Raw genomic sequence first — 23,081 nt, 5'->3', positions numbered from 1 at the left:
CCAAATGCTGTGTAACTTTTCATTACTGCAATTACTTAAAATATTTCATTTCATAAACAGATTGTAAATTCCATTGAAATCATGTACATAGTGTCCAGTTAACCAACCATCTAGTGTTTTAACTGAGTAGTCTACAAAGTCATTCCAGGATTGGTGTTGGGTCTTGTGAGCCCCCCTAAATCTCATTCAGTATTTCTCATTTGTGAGTCCAAATCCCTCAATTACAGTTCTCTTCATTAGGTCATAAGACTCAGCATCTGCACCTGTAAGAGTCAGGAGTCTGTCTCTGCAGTTACCAGAGAACAGTTCCCATAGGAGTGCCACCCAGTGTGACTTCTTCAGTTTTCTCATTTCACAAGCCCTCTCTAAGGCTGTGAACCATTTTGTGATATCATCCATCTCTTCATGTTTAGGGACAATCCCTTTGGGGATATTAGGATCATAAGATTGCTCTTTATCCTTATTAAGTAAATTGCTGCCACCATCTGCTCTCTCTCTCTTTCTAGAGCCAGCAACCTGGTCTCTAGATCCAGTCTTTTGGTCAGTCTTACTAAAAGGCTGTCTTCCTCATTGAGGCTGTCCTCAATGTCCTCAGTGATACCTGATCCACCTGTGTGAGATCTAGTCACAGAGAGGTTTACTCTTGGAGCTAAGGGTACTTGGACCCTTTTCTCCCCAGGAAGTGAAGGGGGCTGATCTACCTGGTCATTCCCTTCCTCTACTTCCTCATCTGACTGGTCTTCACCATTTTCAGATTGGTGGTCCTTAGCACACATAGCCAACAGCTCCTGGAGCTTTTGTTTGGTGGGATGGGGACCCATAGCTATGTTTTTAAATGTACATAGGAACCTTATCTCCATGAAAGACAAGTGAAGATAAGGGGTGAGGTCGAGCTCCTCAACCTGCTTCTCTATGTCATTATGGTTATTTTCACTAACGGATGGGTATTTATTTTGAGACATTGTTAAAAAAAACTTCTAATCCCTCTAACCCTAGTTACAGTGACTTTTTAGTTTTCTAAAATTCTAAAGGCACTAACAAGACTTTTAGTAATTTTGCAAAAATGCCAATTTGAAAAAAACAGAATTCTAAAGACAATTTCCGAGTTATGTCGTGTGATCAGGTGGTAACCAAGTAGTCCAACAAATGCAAAGTTGTATATTCCACCGCTGATCCACCAATGTAGGAAGATGGCTGTGTTTATGCTATACCAAAGTGAGGTATAGTGTGCACAGAGTCCAGTGGAACCCCAAAGGTAGGCAAAGGTAATGTTAGATAGAACCTTACTCTCTATTTGTTGTTGTGTGGTCGAGCAGGAAGGCAGTATCAGAGGGCAGTGTTAAGCATTTGTTGTACAAACTCAGTCAGCAAATGAATTCACACACTCAAAGACTGAACTTCAGACCAATTGTTTTTGTATAAAAATATTTATTTATTTATTCTATTTTCTAGAACCAAGCATGCCTGGCACAGGTAAGCAATACATAATTTACAGTACTAATACAATTGAAATACAGTTTGAATGATAATTGTATACGCACTTTGGTTTGATTCAAAGTATGGATGCAGAGAAATGCAATACATAGTAAATGCAGTACATAGACTTGAATAGGCTTTTTAGTAAAATAGCAGGTAAGTAACTTTTGAGATTACTAGACTTACACAGAGTAGTATACCTACATTCTACTCTGGGACATTGTAAGTAAAATTGTTTTTGTTAGATTATGCAATTTTAAAGAATTTATTTAGTCTCTCAAACTCCACACTTTTCAAAGAAAAACAGTCAATGTTATCCTATGGAGGAAATGCATGAAATGCAGGAAACTCCTGTGGGTAGGCAGAATGAGGTTATTAATGTATGTATCCTGCACATCCAATGCTACAATCCAGTCTCTTGAGTTGAGGGCAGACTTCACCTGAGCTAGTGTGAGCATTTTGAACTTCTCCTTCTTGAGGAAAAAATTGGGAAGACATAATTCTAAAATAGAACAAGGCTTTTGTCCTATTTGGGTACACAAAACTAGCAGGAATACCAATCACAATCTTATTCTGGCATCGGTACCCTCTCTATGGCTCCCTTGGACAAGAACGCTCTCACTTCCAGACGGAGAAGGGATAGGTGATCCTCTGTCAGCCTGATGCAAGTTGGTGGCATTCGGGGAGGGGTAATCAGAAAGGGGAGGGAGTAGCCCCTTCTGACAATCTGCAAAACAAACTGGTCCGATGTTAAGGAGCACCAGTGGGGCAAATCCTGCTTCTTACTGGTACCCAAGTTGGTAACAGGTAAGATTATGAGGGTTTGGAGACTGCGGCTGCTGGACGATTGATGGGGGACTGACCCAACCACTAGTTACCTGACCCAGGGGTTCTGTGGGCACCCAATCCTTGGAAAGGCAGAGGCTGGGAACCATGCCTGGCCAGGTGTCTGGGGTCTATAGACATGTCTTGAAGCCCCTTCTATGGCCACAAAAGGAGCGAAAGTTGGATTGGGGGTGGTGAGGGCCCATGGATACACCGAAGAGCCTGGGTGTAGCCCTGCTGTCCTTAAAGTGATCCAGCACCCAATATGTCTTGTCTCTGAAAAGACAGGAGCTATCAAAGTGCATGTAAATGATGCTTGGACATCCTCAGAAAAGCCAGTCACCCTCAACCATGTGTGACATTGTAAGGCCACTGTCGATGAAACCGCTCTGCCTAGTGAGTCGATTGTTTCTAGTCCACTCTGAATCATGAACTTAGCTGTTTCCCTCCCATCAGTAACAGCCTGGGAGAGTACGCCCCAGGCTTCTTCCTGGACTTCCTTGAACAAAAATGCATGCACATGAATAGATAGAATTATTTCAGGAACCACACTCAACATCGTCTCGTACGCTGATGACACCCAGCTGATCCTCTCCCTCACTGATAAAGCCAACAACACCAAACACAACTTCCAAGAGGAGATGAAATCCGTTACCACCTGGATGAAGAACAACTGCCTGAAACTAAACTCAGAAAAGACAGAAGTCCTCATCCTTGGCTCCACCCCTGCCACATGGAACGACTCCTGGTGGCCCTCTGCCATAAGAAATCATTCCACCCCTATGTACCATGCATGAAACCTTGGCATTATACTAGGCACATCACTCACAATCAACCTCCAGATCTATGTCAAACCCTCGACCTTCTTCAACACCCTCTGCATGCTCCGAAAGACTTTCAGATGGATCCCAACGAATCCAGAAAAACCATCATGCACGCACTCATCAGCAGCAGACTGCCCTACAGCAACGCTCTCTATGACAGAATAAATAGGAAACTCCTTCCGAAACTCCTGACTGTCAGAATGCTGCAGCCAGACTGATCCTCGACATCCCCCATCGCAGTCACATCACCCAACACCTATGCAATCTCGATTGACACCAGAGCACAGCATATGTATGTTACTTTCATCCTCTTGTACATTGCGCACACTTTAAAAACATAAGTAATTCAACATCGACTTTTGGCAGCCATTTGTATCATTTTCACTGGGTGCATCATCACTTGCTTTTTGCTTGTTTCTTAGAAGATTTATTTAAACAAACAGTGGGGTTTCTTTTTGCGATATTGTGAATTTTTGGGTTTTTTTTGGTGTTCATGATTTATGCTAAGATTTTAGATTATCACTTATGTTTTTGATCATAGATCATCTAATGTGATACATATTGTCATGTCTGTTTTAAGAAATAGTCTTTGTCTATTTATATGTGGTGTATATTACAATATATGTGTTTTATATGTTATCCGCAGCCTTGAGGACGCCCCGCTGGGGCAAAACGCGCATCGGCTGTTGTGTTTGATAAAGAAAATAATAAAGTGGAATGATCTACAGCTACGTTGCCATCCAACGATGTTGAATTACTTATGTTTTTGAAGTGTGCGCAATGTACAAGAGAATGAAAGTAACATACATATGCTGTGCTCTGGTGTCATTTTTTCAATTGTGACCTACATCACATAGGGTGAGTTTAGGAACTAATGCTCTAGGTGGATTAGTATTAGACACCAATGTTGCACCTAATATTTGGTTTGATGCTTTTGAATTGTTTGTTTTCACAATAAGGAGACATTATTGATGTGCAGATAATTGAGAGCATATCCACCACATTCTATCTAACTACCTATGCAATCTCCACTGTCTTCCATTTGAAAGAAGAATAACCTTTACAACACTGGACCCGCATACCTGAACAGTGGCCTCTCCTCCCACTCACCCAAAAGACACCTCCAACCATCCCAGCTCTCTCTGGCTACCGTCCCTGGTATCAACATGACTAGAATGAGAAGAAAGTCCTTCCCCTTCCTCGCTGGCAAAGCCTGGGACACCAAACCCATCCACCTCCATCAATCTCATACATTGACCCTATTCATGAAGGACCTCAAGACCTGGTTCTTCAGGTGAACCCATTACTCTATGGAGCTGCCTCCCCTCTCCCCCAGCACCTTGAGACCCTCACAGGTGAGCAGTTGTGCTTCACCAAACATAATTGATCGATGGCCCCCTTTTTAATGTATATTCACAGTATTCATATGGTCATCTTTCGTTGTGAGATCTGACAATTGCTTGGCGTGGAGGTGTAAATACTGGGTCTACTTTGGAGACTCTGTAGCATGGGGCACTGTGACTTTAGAGAGGCACCTATCATGGATGTTAAACTTTCATTGCATTTCTTTGCAGTATTTTCTCATCTTCTTATGTCCTGAAGAGCCCCAACTCGACTTTCTTGTATTGGAGAAGTGTGACTGATAAAAGCTTCGAAAATTCCAAATCCTTGGTACACACAGAATGTGTGCTTCCTAAATGTGCTAACGTCGATATGAACTACTTTTGATAAACAGGAATCGCAGCCATATCCAGTTATAAATTGATTGGAAGATAGATAAGATTCATAGATATGACATTCAGTGAATATGTGTTTTTGTGTTATGTGTAATATAATGTGTTTTTCTTTGTTACGTCAGTTTCCAAATTCCATTGTTGTATGTATACACACCCCTATACTCTTAGAAAACAGTAGGTTTGATTTTTGCTCGTGATGAAGTTAGACTGAATGAAGTTATGTAAATATGTATACCGTACCAGTGATCAATTGATATTTTCACAGTCATAGTTGCAAAGCCATTTGTTCCCGCATGATAGCAGTTTTCTGTTTTTGTACCCTGAGCCCAGATTCTTGTGGGTTCGTTAGGGCAAAACCCTAGACTTTTGTATCTCCTCCTCATCTGTTGGCAGCACCAGCAAATCCATTTACAGCACAGCATGAGAATTGTGGCCCAAAAGGCCTGCAGTGTTCACGAACTACAGTGCCAGGTTGGTGGAAGAAAACATCTTCTTCCCAAAGGTATCCAGCCTCTTGGATCCATTCTTGTGGTTGGGAATGTACCTGGATTTACATGGGAAGTGGAGGCTTGAACCATCAAGCTCTCTGGGGTAGGAGGAAGTTTGCAGATGTTTGGTGCACTGTAGCATAGCGGTGGCAGCAGACAATTGACCTGTTCACTGGAGCTCCTGTACTGGATTTGGACCAAGTCCCAAGTAGGATGTCAGTATGTGCCTCATTAAAAGGGAGAAGTGACTTTGATGCGGACACTCCAGGCAGAAACACTTCTGTCAACACTTTTGTCTTGACTGTCACCAAGGACAACCTGTGGTCCACTACCAATATTGCAAAGGATGCTCCCTTCTCTGTAGCCTAGTAGAGGGAGAAAGCTTGCCAGTATATGGAGAGTGTTCAGTCCACTAGCTTCAGCCAGATCCTTAAACCAGACCATATTGGTGTCATAAGTCATTCTTCAGGGTCCAGTGACCTCTCCCATTCCTCTCGATTTCCAGCCCATAAGAATAGTGCTCAGGTTCTGTCCTGGAAGGCGTAGTTCTAGTCGGTGCCTTAGCCAGACAGCTCCCTGGAGTCGGGGGAAGAATGGGGACGGTGCTGCCGGTGGTGCCGAGAGAGTCAACATTGGGACAGTTGATTGGAAAGGTCAGTCTGGATCCAGGAATGGATCCAAAGGGCCCATCTGGTGACAGAGCTACCAGTACAAAACCAGAAGAGCTTCCTGCTGAACCCTCGGGCCAGAAGGCATGCCAGAGGGAATTAATAAGAAGATGGTGGCCACTGCACGCAGAAAGTGATTTATTCTTTACCTGCCAAAGGGAGTCCAATTACATGCATCATAGCACAGTATCCCTAAATAGGGGAACTGCTTAAATATCTCTATTATTCACCCCCTGATGCTTATAGAGTGTGTTTTTGTGTTGTTAGGGCCACACATCGCAATATATATTTTGGAAAAATGGGTTTCTAGGTCAAACGTTTTCATAAAGTCAACAAATGTAGTAAAAAATAGTGTTAAAACATTGGCTGTCCTGGCAAGCAGCACTCCGTCAACTGCATACAATAGTACTGGCATAGGTTTTTGTTGACCAAAGGGACATCAGCTCCCTCATTCACAAGTACAGATTTTAGATAATTTGTTTATTGAAGAAATAATATTAATGCAAGCATACAGCCATGGCTCACTCCATGATAAACTGCAAAAGAGGAAAAGCATTCTCCAATGTCCCCAAACCTTATAGACCCAGTCAGTTCCCAGCGACAACGGCACAAGAGGGCAACCAGATCCCCCTCAAACCCCTTGGAAGTTAGAATTGTCAATAGCTTAGAGCAGTTTACATAGCCAAATGCACTTGTTAGGTCCATGAACTTCAGTTGTAAGGACATGCTATAGGCAGACTTATATTATTCTATGATGCAAGGCCTTTCCTGAATCTGTATTGTGCAGGGGAGAGGATATTTCTCTCAGTTGACCATTGAAGCAGATGATCCAATACATCTCTCCCAAGTATTTTGTCACAGAGTTGATAAACGAGATTGGCCGGTAGCATTTGGAGTCTGGGACAATTGTAGACTTATGTCAAGTAGGGGGGACACCAGCCTTGCTGGCTAATCTTATAACATTTGTAAGTATCAGTGACCAGAACCCTGGATTTCCTTTAAATATCTCCATGGGGACCAAATCTGGCTCCAGATCCTTTTGTGAAAGCTCTCAAGGATGGCTTTGTGGACTTCTTCCCTGGAATAGTCAATAACCAGGGGTAACTGTACATCTGCCAGATCTTTCTCAGGGCTTGGAGTGCTGGAATGGCAGATTTTGCTAATATTACCTATCCAACTATTGGGTCCAATGTGGTTGCTCACTTTATCTTGGCGGCACCTGGGACAAAACTAATTTGGACTTCCTACCAGAATGGCTGACAGGGAGCTACAATATTTTTCCATTTCTCGTTCTTGAGCTGAGACTTCCTTTTTTCTAGGGCCAAGGAGTAAGTGCTTGAACAAACCTTACTTACCTTCTGATCCCTGAGAGACTGCTTCAGTTCCCAGTGCAATTTTGCATTTTCTGAGCTGCAGGCTTTGTTGAGCCATGACCTACTATGTTTTGACTTACTTTATGTGGGTTTTAACAACATGTCTCTAAAACGTGAAATATGTAAAGCTGTTGATTACAACATGAGAGTCAGACCCCTCCAATGAGCAGGAGTTCCCAGGGTCCACACACTATATTAGGAGGTAGCAGATTTTAGGAAAGTGCCTCATTTGACATGGTTAGCCCCTACTTTTGCCTGATGTCTAAAGAGATTTTTTTAAATGCAAGTGCACTGGGTTCCTGCTGACAAGGTCCCCAGTGCTAGATCTTTTTCCCAAACGTTTTTACCACATTTTGCACACCTTCTGTTAGAAATGGGGATCTCTAGTTGGAAGAGGTAGGCACCTTTGTCCAAGTAGGGACCCTTCTTCCTAGTCAGGGTATGGGAGTTACCCTCCTAAAATAACCTGTGCTCACCCTGTTGGTAGCTTGGCACGAGCATTCAAGCTTATCGCAGAGGCAGTGAGTAAAACATTTTCACATAGCCAACAGTAATACAATTAAAATACTTCAAAAGGACACACACCAGTTTCCAAAAATATCCAATATATTTTTATATCCAAAACAAGATCACAATTATAAGAATCCAACATACAGTACTTCAAAATATATACTTTGCAAGATATCCTTTAAAATTGCAGAAATATCTCAAAAGCACAGTTCTCCCGAGTTGGTAGCTGCGTCTTTGCTACCACGAACCTGAAAATAACAGAGTCTAGCAATTCCAGATGACCAAGTCAGTTCAGGTCAGCTAAAGCTTTGACAGACTCGTAAGCAGTACCATTCTTGTTGTGGCTGACATGTTGGTTCGAGTCGGTCGGAGCAAAAGTCGCGGTTGCATTGCAAGATGGAAGCGGGAGAGGATGAGGTGCACTCATGATGCGGTGGAGGCAGATGCTCGGTGACGATCAGCCAGATGGCATCGGTGAGACCAAGGCTTACTGTGTGGGGTGAGACGGTACCCAATGCGGTGCTGGCTGGTTGCCATGCAGGCAACTGAAGTGGAAATACTTTATTGTTTGATTAATCAAAATCATTACAATGGTGAACATGCTTCCATAACAAAAAAACGTACATCAAGAATGGTTATTAAGATATTTACATTTGTACCATCACAATGAGTAAAAAAGATAAGATTCATCAGAAAATAATTTAAGATCCTAGAAACCTGTTTTTAGTAATAATAAAAAGTATTAACTCATCTAAACAGTACGACCCTTTAAAAAAAAAAAGTAATTAAAAAACAGTTACGAACCATAATTTAATTATCCATTCTAATTTTATCATCTGCTAGGGCCACAGGCAGACATTGGTTATTGAAAGGCAATAATTAATAACGCTGTAAAGTGATTCCATATTTGTGGTGAAGTCCCTAGTGATTCAATTCCATTTATATAAAAAAATCATTGCATACAATAATTTGAAAGTTCCAGGGATACACGGGAAAGCAAGATAGTCCGTACGCCAGAGGCCGTGATCTGCTGCTCTTGAGTGGTGCGGACAAGTGTGCAAATCAAGTGAAACAGTGTGGGGCTTAATCTGTCCTTTGATAATTAACTGTTGATGGCTTGCTGGCTCTCACTGTGTATACATTTTCTTGCTGTTCCTGTGATGAACTTGGTGAACCGGATATTAAGCTGTGGATTGTCCGGGTTCATTGATGCATGGATGGCTTGCCGGCACGCGCGAATGCCGAGTTTGTTCCATTCGCTCTTTAACAAGGTCTTTCGATTGTCATGGACTGCAGGACATAGACATACCACATGCTCGATTGCTTCTGTGCTACTCCCACACCCCCTGCACGTTACATTGGGATTTGCACAGCGCCATCTTGGCAGATGGTACAGGAATGGCCATTCACCCATTCTGAGGGCCAAAAATCACAGCACTGAGTAGGTACATGACAGATGGGGTGCCATAATCCCTGGCTTAAATCCTGATACAATTGAGCAGGTGTGCTTACGTTGCACCACTTGGGCTCTATCCGAATGAAAGGACCAAAGGCAAACATTTCTTTTGATGTGAATTTTAAGTGCCTGCAGCGATGGGTTAGAGGACCAGAGTTCTTCTATATCAAGGAGTTTTAAAGAATCTTGCAGATAGCGCCGGTATGAACTGCCAAGTTGACATTCTGATGTACGCTCCACACCCTACAGCTTGATGGTCTTGAAGACCAAACTCAAGACGTATTTGAGCGGGAGACGAAGATTTTGGTAGACCCAGCACCTGTTTGAATGTTCTTTGTCATTATTTTGTTTACGTGGCAGTTGCCTTTCCCTTGCATGATCTCCTGACTATAGGTGAGGATATTGATGATTTGTGCCTTCATGACAGTTATGAGTGGGGTCAGACTAGGACCGGTCAGTTGCCTTGCAAGAGTCTTAAAAGTCACCTGGATTGTCAAGGCATTAGCTTCTACCTCTTCTCTATGTTTAGAGAATGTTCCCCTTCTGTCCAAGTGAACCCCCAGGTACTTGTAAGAAAGGGCTCTGTCAACTTTTTTACCATTGTATTGCCAACCGCCACTTTGATATTTCCTTTGCCCAAAGGTGATTGCCCTTGTCTTTGTTAAATTCAGTTCCAGATCGTTTTTGGTGGTATATAGAGACAACCGGTCAAGTAGTCTCTGCAAGCCAACCCTGGTGTGACTAAGTAGGACCAGATCGTCCGCATACAGTAGATTAATAACTCTTGTCCTGGCGAGTTTTGGAGGATGAGAATTAACTTCGTCAAGTGATTCTGACAAATCGGAGATGAAAAGGTTGAAAAGAAGGGGCGCCACCACACACCCTTGTTTCACTCCGCGGGTTGTTTGTATTTTCCTTGAGCTGTATGATCCATCCCCAAGTTTTATATGCCGTTCCATGTGTTAGTGTGTAGCGCGATTATGGCTTGTAGTAACGCTGGTGGAACCACCCATTTCCGCAGTTTGAACAATAGTCGCCTTTGAGGTATGCAGTCGAAAGCAGCCTTAAAATCAATGAAACAGCCATGCATTAACGTTCCTGAGGCTACCACTTTATCCAGCAGGACAGAAATTGCAAGCAAGTTTGTTATGGTGCCTGATTTTTGCACAAATCCTGTCTGGTTGAAAGGTATAAGATGTTTTTTGCAGCCCAGAATGCCAGGTCTTGAAGGAGCAGCTTAGCATAGTATTTCGATTCCATGTCCAGTAGGGTGATCATCCTATAGATTTTCGGGTCTGATCTCTTACCACCTTTATAAATTGGATGAATAATGGCACCTTGCCACGAATCCGGTATTACCGATTTGATCCGGCAATAGGAAAAAAGAGGTGCCAATTCATTGGCCCAAAATTCTGTATCCTGTTTAAACAGAGACTGGGCAGACCATTTGGCCCTGGAGCTCCGTCTGAACGACCCTCGGTTATAATTCAAGCGTTTTTTTCTGTAATGATTCCCAGTGTTGTTGGTGCACTTTGAGACAGTTCTATGGACTGAAGCAGAAATTCCGTGTCAGTTGTCGATGAAGTCCTTGTATTTAATTCAGGATGGTTTCCTAGTGTCCTTGCATCCATTATGCCTAGTGATTGGCGTGAATTGGGTTGTGGAGCCATGGCTAGTGGTCTGGCAAATGGGACATCATTTTCTGGTTCCTCAAAATGAGTTGTTGGATAGGATACCCTTTCAGCTTCAGAGATGGTAGCCCTACTTTGTCCTCCTTGTTTGTGTGTTTTAGTGTTAACAAGTGACCAGAAGGATTTTGGGTTATGATTTTTACTTGCGTGTAACAATTTTAGCCAGAACTGCTTGGAGCGGTTCTTTTTCTCGATGAATACTGCATGTCAAAGTGCTTTTTGGGCTTGCTTATATTTGTTAAGATTATGATCTTCCCCTGGGAGCCTGCGTAGTTGTCTTAGGGCACTATTACGTACTGATTTTAATTTCCTGATTTCGGCTGTTATTATTGCCTGATTTCCTTTTTTGGTTTTTCGTGTAGTACGTGGGAATTTTTTGAGCAGTTCCCGGGAGAGGAGTTCCCATGACGTAGTAGGCAGGAATGCAGCAATACTCATTGAATCTCACTGGGCTCTACATTGGCTCATTATTGCTGGTATAATTGGATCAGACCACTTCAGCCTTTTGAGATTTTCAGTTTAGTTACCTTCTGAAGTCAGGCTTATCATGGCATGATGTACTAAGTGAAATGACAAGGTGGTCACTTGGGGGCGATGGTCACTGTCTCCTCGAGCAGCTATGGTGTAATTCTCGATAAAAGGAAGGATTTCCTTGTCACAGATGGTATAGTCTAGAAAAGAGTTGGTATGACCGTTTGATCTTGTCCAATTGGGAGGATTATCCTTAGGGAAGCGACCATTTAAGATTGTGCAACCCAGAACACTGAGTTGTAGCACCATATATTCGCCTAGTTTGCTGTATTTATTGCCAGTGGGTTTTATTTGTTCCAGAATGTCTGGCCACGGTGCGTCATACTCTTCTGGAAGTTCTTGAAAAAGGTTTGTGTTGTAGTCACCGGTTACTAGGCAGGCTGGTCTTTTATAGTTACTTTGTATATTACACAAAACCTGGATTAGGTGGTTAAACTTCATTTTTTTCTCCCTGACGCTTGGTGAGATGTAGATATTGATCAGGATTAGTTGTTCAGTCCGTTTGGAATTGTCGATCCTTACGCCGGAAATCCAATCATCTTCAAATGTCAATTGCGCTATATTAACATTTAACTTGGCTGAGAAGTAAATTGAGAGACCTCCGCTGGGTCGGCCAGACTTATGCAGCCTCTGAGCGGGTGTTCTGTATTCCAAGTATCCTTCTATTGGGAGGCTAACCAAGGACCATGTTTCCTGCAATAGTATAACCTTGTGATTTTATAAAAACTTTATCACATCTGGGGATTGATGTTTTTGGGTAAGGCCGTTGATGTTCCATGAGCACACTGAGAGACCAGGTTGAGTTCAATTGTGATTTCCCCCGTCCAGGGTCGCTGGCAGTCGATCACTGAGGTTTTGGCCGCCTCTATTTTTGGATGGATCGCCCTTACTGTGGATCGCCCTTTAGCTGATCTTAATATTGAGAAAAATGGTGGTCCCTGTTGATCTAATATAGCCGGGGGCTTTACAAGGACCGATGGATACCGTGGTTCGGTTTGGGGAACTATTTTGATGCCCCATTTATTAAATAAGTCAGACCTTGAAATTACTTGCTCCTTGATTGCTGCAGTTGAAAAAGTGATTAATGTTGATTCTGTGAATTGATTACTTTCGATAGGTTTAAACTCAATTGAGATTATATCATTGGATTAAATATGGCACAATTCAGGGGTACATTTAAAAAGTTTCAGAATGTTCCCTCTATTCAGGATGTCATGTGGTCCTTGAGTGTGATATTCAGGAATAAATAACAGTTTGGTTTTTAAATTGGTTGTTAAGAGGTCCAGTCCAGAGATCTTATGATTGTTGTCGTCTGTGATTTGAGATAAGTCAATTCTCCTTTGAATATAGGGGGATTGTTGCTTATGTCCCACATATTCACCTCGGGGTTCATGGTCTACTTTATTGGGTAAAAGCTTAACCGTTTGTAATATGTCCAAGTTCTTGAATAATATTATCTGAAGGTTTTCCTTGCCTCTTGACCTGTACTCATCATCATGCTGTTCTATTATTTCCCAGTTTTGTTTTTCTTTTGGTGCGCTCACCGTATTTGTTGGGACTATCAGGTCATCTAGTCCGGTCTTAACATGTAAGATAATATTTCTGACTTTGTGACCTTTCCCGTCTCATCTGATGTCAAAGGCTGTAGAGGCTTTGCTGAAACCTCTCCCCTAGCCCCAGGTAGTTCCTTGTGTTTTTTTGCTATTGGCGGGTGTTGTTAGCACCTTGCCGGGTAACTCTATGAATAATTGTGTGGGTGATTTTTGTGGTGATGTAAGAATGGTATCGGAACTTACAGTACTGATTGAGCTGAGTCGTGTATTACCCTTTTCAATATGTGATGGCTCGCTGGTCGTATTTTGAATCACTGTGCTACGTTTATTGCGTTTTTTCCGTAATCTCTACCTTTCTCTTTTGCTCAGGTGTTGATTTTGAGGGGATTTATTCATTGATCCCATACCTTGGCCAGCATCTCTGGTGTCAGCAATTTGCACTGTCTCGGGTGTGAACGGTTTGTCTGTTTTCAACATAATATTATTTTTGTTATTTGATTTGATTGGTTGGAAGATACCGTATTCCTTAAGTGCCACTCGATTGTCTTGGTTATCTGGGGACGGAACTATTACTGGAGCATTGGTTAATCGAGTGTTGATTTTTGCTGAAGAAGCGTTATGATTTTTGCCGGATTTATTGTGATTTATGCTTTGGTCTTTGACTTTTGGAGTGGTTGCATTAATTGAGTGTGAACCTGGGGGATGTGGTTGAACTTGCAAACCTGATGGTAGTTTCTTTATTTCTGTCAGAACCATAGCGAGGAACTGAGGAAGTGTAGACAAGCTATCAATTATTGGCGAGCAGCAGCATATCGCTTGGGTCAGGTTGACTTTAGATTGTACTTTTGTTATTAAGGTATTCAAGCCTTCTAGTTTGCTGTCGATCCCTGCCATGTATACTGCTAATGTGTTTAAAAGGTCGACTTGTAAATCAAGTTTTTCTGAATGATAATTTAATGCGGACACTGTAGATTGCAAAGTTTGTAGGAGCTGGGGCCAGATGATGGTGGATTCAAATGCTGCTGGGTCATGGCCTTCGGTTGCGTCTTTTGTTTTATTAAGTTCTGTCTTGAAAAAAGATAAATCCAAGAGGGAGTGGTCATTGGGCTCACCTGGCTTTGTTTCAGGGGATTCGTAATGGGCAAAGACGGGTGGCGTCGTTGGCGTTAATGGCTTGAAGTTGCCTGGAATGGTTCTGGTCCATTGTGTGCTTGGGGGGTAGATTTTATTTTGCTTCCAGAGGAGCCCGGATTATCTATATGAAAGTTGGTTTCCTGCTGTAAGGGTGATCTGGGGTTGAAGGGAGAATCATCGCTTGAAATGGTTATTGGTGATGAACTCTGTTCCTTATTAAATTGTTGAATTTTTTGTAAGTGGGGAGATATATTTCCTAGCTGGGTAACTGGTCTTGACCTATTTTTTTTAGGTGTAGAGAGTACGTCCCTTGTTGAATGGCCGTCTGGGGATATAGTGGTGGCCTGGTTTTGAAGCTGTTCGTGAATCAAGGCCTGCACTTTAATCTGAACTGTGTCAGTATTGGGGAGAGTTTGGGGCAGCTGGACAAGTTGAGGCAATATTTCAGTAGGGTTGATAGAAACTTGAACTTTTGTTCCTTGATTCTTAAAGAAGTCTCTGAGGGACCTCTTTTTTACGGCATTGGTTGTTTCATCCTGCATATTGTGCTGTTGTATTGAGAGCGTTTGGGTTATTTCATGCTTGGAAGTACAGCCTATGAGGCTGGGACCATGTTCATGATTCTGCAGGTGGGTTGGTGATAGTAATGGTGCCAAGGGGTGGGGTTGTGCAGTCTCCTGTTCCTCGAGTGGTTCTGTAGATTCTTTATTCAACTTCTTATGTTTTGTTGCCGTTTCTTTTTTAAGCCTTCCAGACCGCATTATGATTTAACTGAGTGGAAGTGGCTACTCTTGGCTTAAGCTCTTTTTTTTTTTTCCATCCCTTCACTTGGTTTCCTTGTAATGCGATGTGTTCGCCTTTGCTCTTTTTTTATTTTTTTGTTTGTGGGTTTTTAGCGTATGTTGACTGCAGCTAAACACGACTCTGTTGTTGTGTGAAAAAAAGAGAGGAGCCGGGGGGAGTCAAGGGGGGCTGCCCCTAACCTTGCTCGACCCCTCTGTTCTTTCAGTACTGCCCCCAATCACCCCTATCTACTTGATCAACACTTACAGCTGGTACCTAGCTCACGATGTCCACCGGCTGTTGCACGGTGATGGTGCTGTGGTAGGTTGGTGAGCTGTCCACCTCTCGCTTTCCCAGGTGGCTCCCTCGCTGTGGCTGTAATGGCGGAAAGGCAGCAGGCAGCCAAGCCAAGCTGCTGTGGGCCCGGTCACCAGGCTCACCACGGGTCACTCGCTGCTCTCCCCCGCGACCCGCCTCAGTTGTGGTTGTGGGTCTCAAGCCGCTCTGTTCATCTGCCACAGCTCTCAGCAGCTCTCCCCCACTTCCAAAATCCCGCCTCAACTGCGGGTCTCAAGCCGCGAGTCAGCGAGTCTCGGCTGCTCTGTTCTCCCGCCGCGGCTCTCAGTGGCTCTCCCCCGTGTCCTGCCTCCACTGCCGGTCTCGAGCCACGAGTCTCAGCCGCTCTATTCACCGGCCGCAGCTCTCAGCTCGGTTCTCGGCTCGCGGCAGCGGCTCTGCTGCTCTCGGGTTTGTGTCAGTACTGTCTCGATCTCACAAGAGTCCAGTCGTAAGTCTTCTATAGTACCAGTGGATGGTTCTGAGTGTCTAGGTCTTTTGCAAAGGAAATCATGTCTCTCTATAGAAAGGTCAAGGTTGCAGCAACAGTGCATCACAGTTTTCTAGCAACGACACTGCAGGCAACTGGGCCGAATGATGTTTGGGTCGGGCAGCAAAAGTGTCTGTGATGTCCAGGCAGGGTGAAACGAGGCAGTGCGGAGTCCTTTGCCCATAGGACGAGGTACAAGCAGCGGCCCGGTAGCGGTGGCAGCCGTCATCTTTGGTGAGACCAGGGTTCCGATGCAAGATGCTGTGGTCCCTTCTGCGGTACCTGCAGGACATGGAGCCAGCGACGGAGTCGGTGATGGAGTCAGTTGCTTTTCCCTTCTCTGTGGCGACAGAAACAACGGTTCCAAAAGTGGCACCCTGAGACTTCAGAACAGTAGGAACGCTCTCATTCAAACCCTTGGAGATTCTCAGCACAAGTAAAGAAACTTCAGTCCTGTCCTTTCACTGCCCAAGGCAGAAGCAGCAGCTACAGGCAAAGCCAACAAAGCGACAACACAGCAAAGGGGCAGTACTCTTTCTCACAGCTCTGCCAGCTCTTCTTCTTGGCAGGTTCCTTTATTCTATTGCATTCTAAAGTTCTGGGGTCTGGGCCCCTTATATTCAAAATTCCTGTGTTTGCTCAGCCCTGACTCATCCAGGAAAGGCAGAACACAACTTGACCCCCCCCCCCAGTGGCTGTCTGAAGAGAATGCACATCCCCAGCCCCTATCATTCCAGACCCATACAGTCAATGCACAAACCCAGGAGAGGCACACATAGTGGCTTTCTAAAAGTCTAAAAGTGGTATTTTCAAACACAGAACATAAAAATCACCTTTTTTAAAAGATGCATTTTCACATCCTGAGTCCAGGCATACTAAACTCCATTTCCCTACCTTGTCCCAATGGGAAGTTATGCTTATAAGATGTTATAAGAAAAACTCCCATTCTATCCTATGGGACAGAGAGCCTTTCCATAGTGACAAACAAAATGCACTGTAATTCAATACCAGGACATGCCACACACACCAGTACATGTCCTACCTCTAATATACACAGCAGCCTGCCCACAGGGGTACCTTGGACCTACCTTAGGGGTGACTTATATTTAGGAAAAGGGAAGATTAGGGCCTGGCAAGTGGGTGCACCTGCCAGGTTGACATGGCAGTTACAAACTGTATGCAGAGCCTGCAGTGGCAGGTCTGAGATACCTTTCAGGGCTACTCATGTGGGTGGCGCAATCAATGCTGCAGGCCCACTAGTACAAATTTATTTACAGGTCCTGGCACTCTCATTGCACTTTAGGAGGGGCTTACCAGTAAATCAAATATGCCAATCATGGGAACAACAATCCATAATAACAATTTTCAGTAGGAGCGCTTGCATTTTCACACTGAACAACAGTGAGAAAGTGCTCAAACAGTCAAAACTGACTGGGATGCCAAAAACAAAAAGACAGGGGAAACATGTCAAAAGATGCAAGGTCTAACACATGTCCCCTCCAGCTGAATGCAGGGAGAACTACCCAACTACCGGGAGTTCTCTTCACTAAGGCAGAAGAACCTAGACAGACCATCAGCATTGGTGTGCTCTTTGCCAGGGTGGTGTTCCACCGTAAAGTTCATTCCCTATCGGGAGATGGGTCACCCCAACAGTTTTGGGTTCTTACCCCTCATTTGCATCAACCATCTGAGGGGCCTGTGGTCTGTCTGAAATCAGAAGTGAGTCCCAAACAGGTAGGATCTTAGCTTATTCAATGCCCAGACCACAGCAAAAGCTTCTCTTTCTTTGGCGCTCCTCCTCTTTTCCCTGGGGAGTAGTCTCCTGCTAATAAAGACTACAGGCTGTTCTAAGCCCTCTTTGTTCAGTTGTGAGAGCACCTCTCCCACACCATGCTCTGAAGCATCAGTCTGCACTATGAATTCCTTGGAGAAGTCGGGTGCCTTGAGCATGGGCGCCTTGCACATGGCTATCTTCAGGGCATCAAAAGCTTTCTGGCAGGCATCAGTCCAGATCACCTTCCTGGGCTGCTTCCTTTAGTAACTGGTGAGACCTAAAAAGGCTTGCACCTCTGTCTGGGTCATGGGGGGCCTCCAAAAAAGAATGGTGTCAATATTGGGCTGCAGGGGTACCACCTGGCCGCTTCCTAACGGATGCACCAAGTACACCACAGAGGACTGACCGATCTTGCACTTGCTGGCCTTGACCGTGAGGCATGCCTTCTGCAGAGTATTCAACAATTCCCAGAGGTGCTGCAGGTGTTCTTCCCAGCTGCAACTGAACACTTCAATGTCGTCCAGGTAGGAGGCACTGAAATCCTCCAGTCCAGACAATACCTGGTTGACCAACCTCTGAAAGATGGCAGGGTCATTCTTCAACCCAAAAGGTATCACCCGAAACTGGTAGTGCCCCTCTGGGGTTGAAAATGCTGACCTCTCCTTGGCCCTCTCGCTTAAGACAATCTGCCAGTACCCAGACGTTAAATCAAACTTGCTGAGGAACTTGGCAGCTCCCAACCGATCAATGAGCTCTTCAGCTCTGGGGATGGGGTGCGTGTCAGTCTTGGTGATGACATTGAGCCCACGGTATTCCACACAGAATCGCAGTTCTGGAGTGGCACCAGGTGCAGCAGCATTTGGTACCAAGACCACTGGCCTGGCCCAAGGACAGAGGGAGAGCTCTATCACCCCTAACACTAACATCTTGGAGACCTCTTCTTTGATGCTGACCCTGACCCGGTCAGTCAACCTGTAAATCTTGTGTTTTACAGGAGGGCTGTCACTTGTGTACATGTCATTGTTAAACCAGGCTGTCATCGGTGTCCATGTCATGGGTACACCGGTGAGTAACACCTGGGGTCAGAGAGAACAGTGGCAAACTATCCCAACTAATGGTGACAGTCAACCTGCTGCTTTGGGGTGAGTGTAGGGGAGAGGATCACACCTTCCAATGACCCATCATGCTCCTTGGTAGACAGGTGGTCAGGGAGAGGTTCACTTTCCTCTTCCATCTCATCGTCTGTTGCCAAGAGCATGCTCACTTCTGACCTCTCAAAGTGAGGCTTGAGGCACTTCACATGGAGGACCCTCAAAGGGTTCCTGGGGGTCTGCAAATTCACCAGGTAAGTGATACCCCTTTTGTGCTCCACCACCTCAAAAGGCCCAGTCCACTTGTCCTGCAGGGCACAAGGTTCCACTGGGGCGATGACCCACACTTTCTGGCCAGGCTGAAACTCTACCAGAGTAGCATTCTGGTCATACCAGCATTTCATCTCCTCACTGGCGTGCTTCCAGGTTTGCCTGAGCAAGTTTCCTGAAGCAAGCAGTTTGGTACATGAAGGCCAGCATGTAGCTAAATACATCCTGAGGAGTTTTCCTGGGAGCTGCCTCCCAGCCTTCCTTGACCAAACTAAGATGTCCTCTCACAGGATGCCCATACAAAAGCTCAAAGGGACTGAACCCTAGAGACTTCTGTGGTATCTCCCTGCATGCAAAGAGAAGGCATGGCAAGAGGACATCCCACTTATGCCTCATGGGTTCTCTTAGACCCTTGATCATGCCCTTCAAGGTTTGGTTGAATCTCTCCATCAAACAGTTACATTGTGGATGGTGTGGAGTGGTGAACTTGTAGGTCACACCACACTCCTGTCACAGGAATATCATATACTTGGATCTGAAATTTGCCCACAGTCAGAAACCGCCTCACAGGGGAAACCCAGATGGGAAAAGATACCAATTAACGCCCGGCCCACCACTGGTGCCGTCTTTGTCCTGAAAGGGATCACCTCTGGGTACCGGGTGGCATGGTCCACCAAAACCAAGATGTACCTGTTGCCCATGGCTGTCTTGGAATCCAGTAGCCCCACCATGTCCATTGCAACCCGTTCAAAAAAGGTTTAAAAAACTGGAAAAGGTTGGAGAGGAGCCTTACACTTCCTCTCACTCTTACCACTTGCCTGGCAAAGTCCATCTGACTGCCTTCGCATCTGGGGCCAAAAGAAATGGGTGATAAGCCTGTCAAAGGTCTACTCCTGCCCCGAATGTCCTGCCGAAGGCACATCGTGAGCCAGACCCAGGAAGTAGGTCCTGAAGTGCTGGGATACCACCAACACACTGACTGATCCAGGCTCAGCGACATTAGGCTCACTGTACATGAGACCGTTCTCCCAGTAGATCCAGTGCGATCCAGACTGATTTCCAGTTGCCCGGTTTGCAGCCTGCTGCCACAAACTCTCCAGAGAAGGACATTCTTTCTGCTTCCTGCAGAATTCCTTCTTGGTAGGACCACCTTATTGCTGCCAATGGGTCACCTCAGATAAGTCCCTCAGTTCAGCTACATGCTCACCTGTAGGTGAATGGGTGCCCCCCTCAAGGTCAGCCTCCTCTGGGACAGTGGGAACGTCAGGGGTGGGTTTTCCACGACCCCTCCCCTTTCTGTTGCAGGAACCTGGGCCAATGTTTCAGGCTCCAGGTCGTTCTGATCACCCTTTCGAGCCACCATTTAACGAGTGGTCACGCATGCCCACTCTGGAAACCCAAGCATCTCCAAATGAGACCTGAGCTCAACATCATTCCACAAGGAATGCTCCAGGTTGTTACCTAGCAGACAATCTACAGGCATGGTAGGGCTCACCACTGACCCTTAATGGACCTGTGACCCACCATACACTGGTACCCCGAGTTGTCCACAGCAACTACTTACTGAAATGCCCCGGGGTCTACTTGCTCGTCAGAGACCAGATGACACAGGACGGAGGTCACACTGGCTCCAGTATCTCTGAAAGCCGCTACCCTTTTCCCATTGTTGGCCACCCAGGTGCTGTATTTTTTAGTGTTAGAAGGCACCTGGTTTCCTAAGACCATCTCACTGTCCCCCAGTGAGACAATGTTAAATTCTATTCAATCCCCACCCTCCTGTGGGCACCCCTCCTCCCCAAGCACTAAACTAGACAACACATTAGTCTGACCACTAATTGGTGACTGTGCCCTCTTGGGACAATTGGTGCCCCCCTTCAAGTGACCCACCATCTGACAGGCATAGCACTTGCGGGGGCGATCTCAGTAGGTCTTCCTGAAGAGACCACTGCTTTCTTGTATCCTGGGGGATGGGAACCTTCACCCTTGGTATTAGCTTGGGGCCCTTTATAGAGCTCCTGTTTTTTATCTTTTTCCCCCCATTCTTCAGGTTGGGGCCCTGCTCACCCAAATGTTTTTCTTGGACCCTGGTACACAACCAGCGGTCTGGCTCCATATCAATATTTCTCAGGTGAGTTAGCTTCCTATCAACCATGTTCTGGTGCAGCTCTGTAAAATATAGACTAGAAAAGTGCTCCCATGCAATCAAATTGTAGAGCCCCTGAAAATCTCTCACATGACTTCCCTTCACCCAGCCATCCAGTGACCTGCAAAACAAATCCACACATTCCAACCAAGTGTTTGCATCAGTTTTCTTACTGGACCTAAACTGATCCCTGTTTTTTTCTGGAGTGAGACCATACTTGGTGAGAAGGGCCTCCTTCAAGTCAGCATAGGTGAGGTTACACCCCTTACCCAAAACCACCAAATTGTCCCTTGCTTCTTCTGGGAAAACAAGTCACAATTCGCCCCCCCCCCCCATTTTTCTCAGGGACCCCATTCAAGTGGATAGATAAGTCATAACCCTGAAACCATCTTTGTATGTAATTCCCCTTCATGAATTCCTTGCCTACATTCTTGGGGATGTGCATAATTCTATATGTCGGCACTAATTAATTGCTGCCACCATCTGTGCTTGGCCTACTCTGTAGCTCCAGCTCCATAAGACTACATTCATGATCTAAGATCATCTTTCTTTCCTCCATGGCTATCTAGTTGTCTACCCTTTCATTCTCTATCCAGAGATTTCTAATTCAAACTTCCTTGCTTCCCACCTGTTTTCCAGCCCCTCTGGGGACAAGCGACTGCTGCCTGGCCTGGAGGATTCCTCCCTCCCAAAAGCACATCAACCCTAGGAATAGGCTCCTCCACCTCCCCAGTGAGATCTCCAGACAGTCCACAGGCATGTCTGGCTACTACCCACGCCCTCAGTGCCTTTTATAACTCATCCTTCCTGGTGAGGCCTCGTATTTGGACATTTAGGTTTTTGCAAATAGCTTTCAACTCTTTCACGCTGTTAGGATTCCAACCTATCCTCCTCAAAGGCCACTTCCACAAATGCAACAGATGATGCTTTTGATTGAGGCATGATGAAGTAGCAAGTTCAAACTGGCAAGATCGAAAATAGGTGAAAAAGAAAAAGAACCAGTATGTGGCATATGATGGTGTGCGATATGGTAGTAGTGTACACCAATCACTGTAAGTCAAGTGCAAACACAAGTCCTATCCTCACAGTTGACAACTAATGTTAGAAATGGGGATCTCTAGTTGGAAGAGGTAGGTACCTTTGTCCAAGTAGGGACCCTTATTCCTAGTGAGGGTAAGGGAGTTTCACTTTTTTTAAAAACTCCCTCTCACTCCCTTGGTAGCTTGGCGTGAGCAGTCAGGCTTATCTCAGAAGAAGTGTGTATAGCATTTGCACATAAACAACAGTAATACAGTGAAAACACTACACAAGGACACCACACCAGTTTAGAAAAATGTCCAATATTTTCATGTATCCAAAACAAGACCAAAATGATAAGAATCAAAATTACAGTACTCACAAATATACACTTTGCAAGATATCCTTTAAAATTGCAGAAATATCTCAAAAACACCATTCTTCTGCGTCGGTATCTCCATCCAGGGCTACCCCGATGCTGAAAATGACAAAGTCTAACAATTCCAGCTGACTACATCTGTACGGGTCGACTAAAGTATTGACAGACTCATAAACAGTGCCATTCTCATTGTGACAGACACCTTGGTGCGAGTCGGTCAGGGCAACAGTTGCGGTTGTGTTGCAGGATGGAAGCGGTGCAGGGTGCGATGCCCTCACAACTTGATGAAGACAGTGGCTCGGTGATGACCATCCAGACGGCATCGGTGAGACCAAGGCTTACGGTGCGGGGTGAGATGGTGCTCAATGAGGTGCTGGCAGGTTGACTGAAGGTGACAGAGCCAGCCGATGTTTGGGTCTGGGCAGCGTCAGTGTCAGTGAGGTCCAGGCAGGGTGAAACGAGGCAGTGAGGAGTGTGTTGCACACAGGATGAGGTGCAAGCAGCAGCTCAGTGGAATGGTGGCAGACATCGGT

General features: G+C 45.1%; 1 protein-coding gene across 1 annotated transcript in view; it reads right to left on the bottom strand.

Annotated features, from left to right (window-relative positions):
- LOC146806220 (uncharacterized) overlaps window positions 1-23,081 on the bottom strand; it is a 445,106-nt gene that overhangs the window by 318,455 nt on the left and 103,570 nt on the right. The window lies entirely within an intron of this gene.

This window comes from Triturus cristatus, chromosome 8, assembly GCF_964204655.1.
Source record: "Triturus cristatus chromosome 8, aTriCri1.1, whole genome shotgun sequence".
Lineage (NCBI taxonomy): Eukaryota > Metazoa > Chordata > Amphibia > Caudata > Salamandridae > Triturus > Triturus cristatus.
Note: the sequence above shows the minus strand (reverse complement) of the source record. Positions and strands in the feature narration are given on the sequence as shown.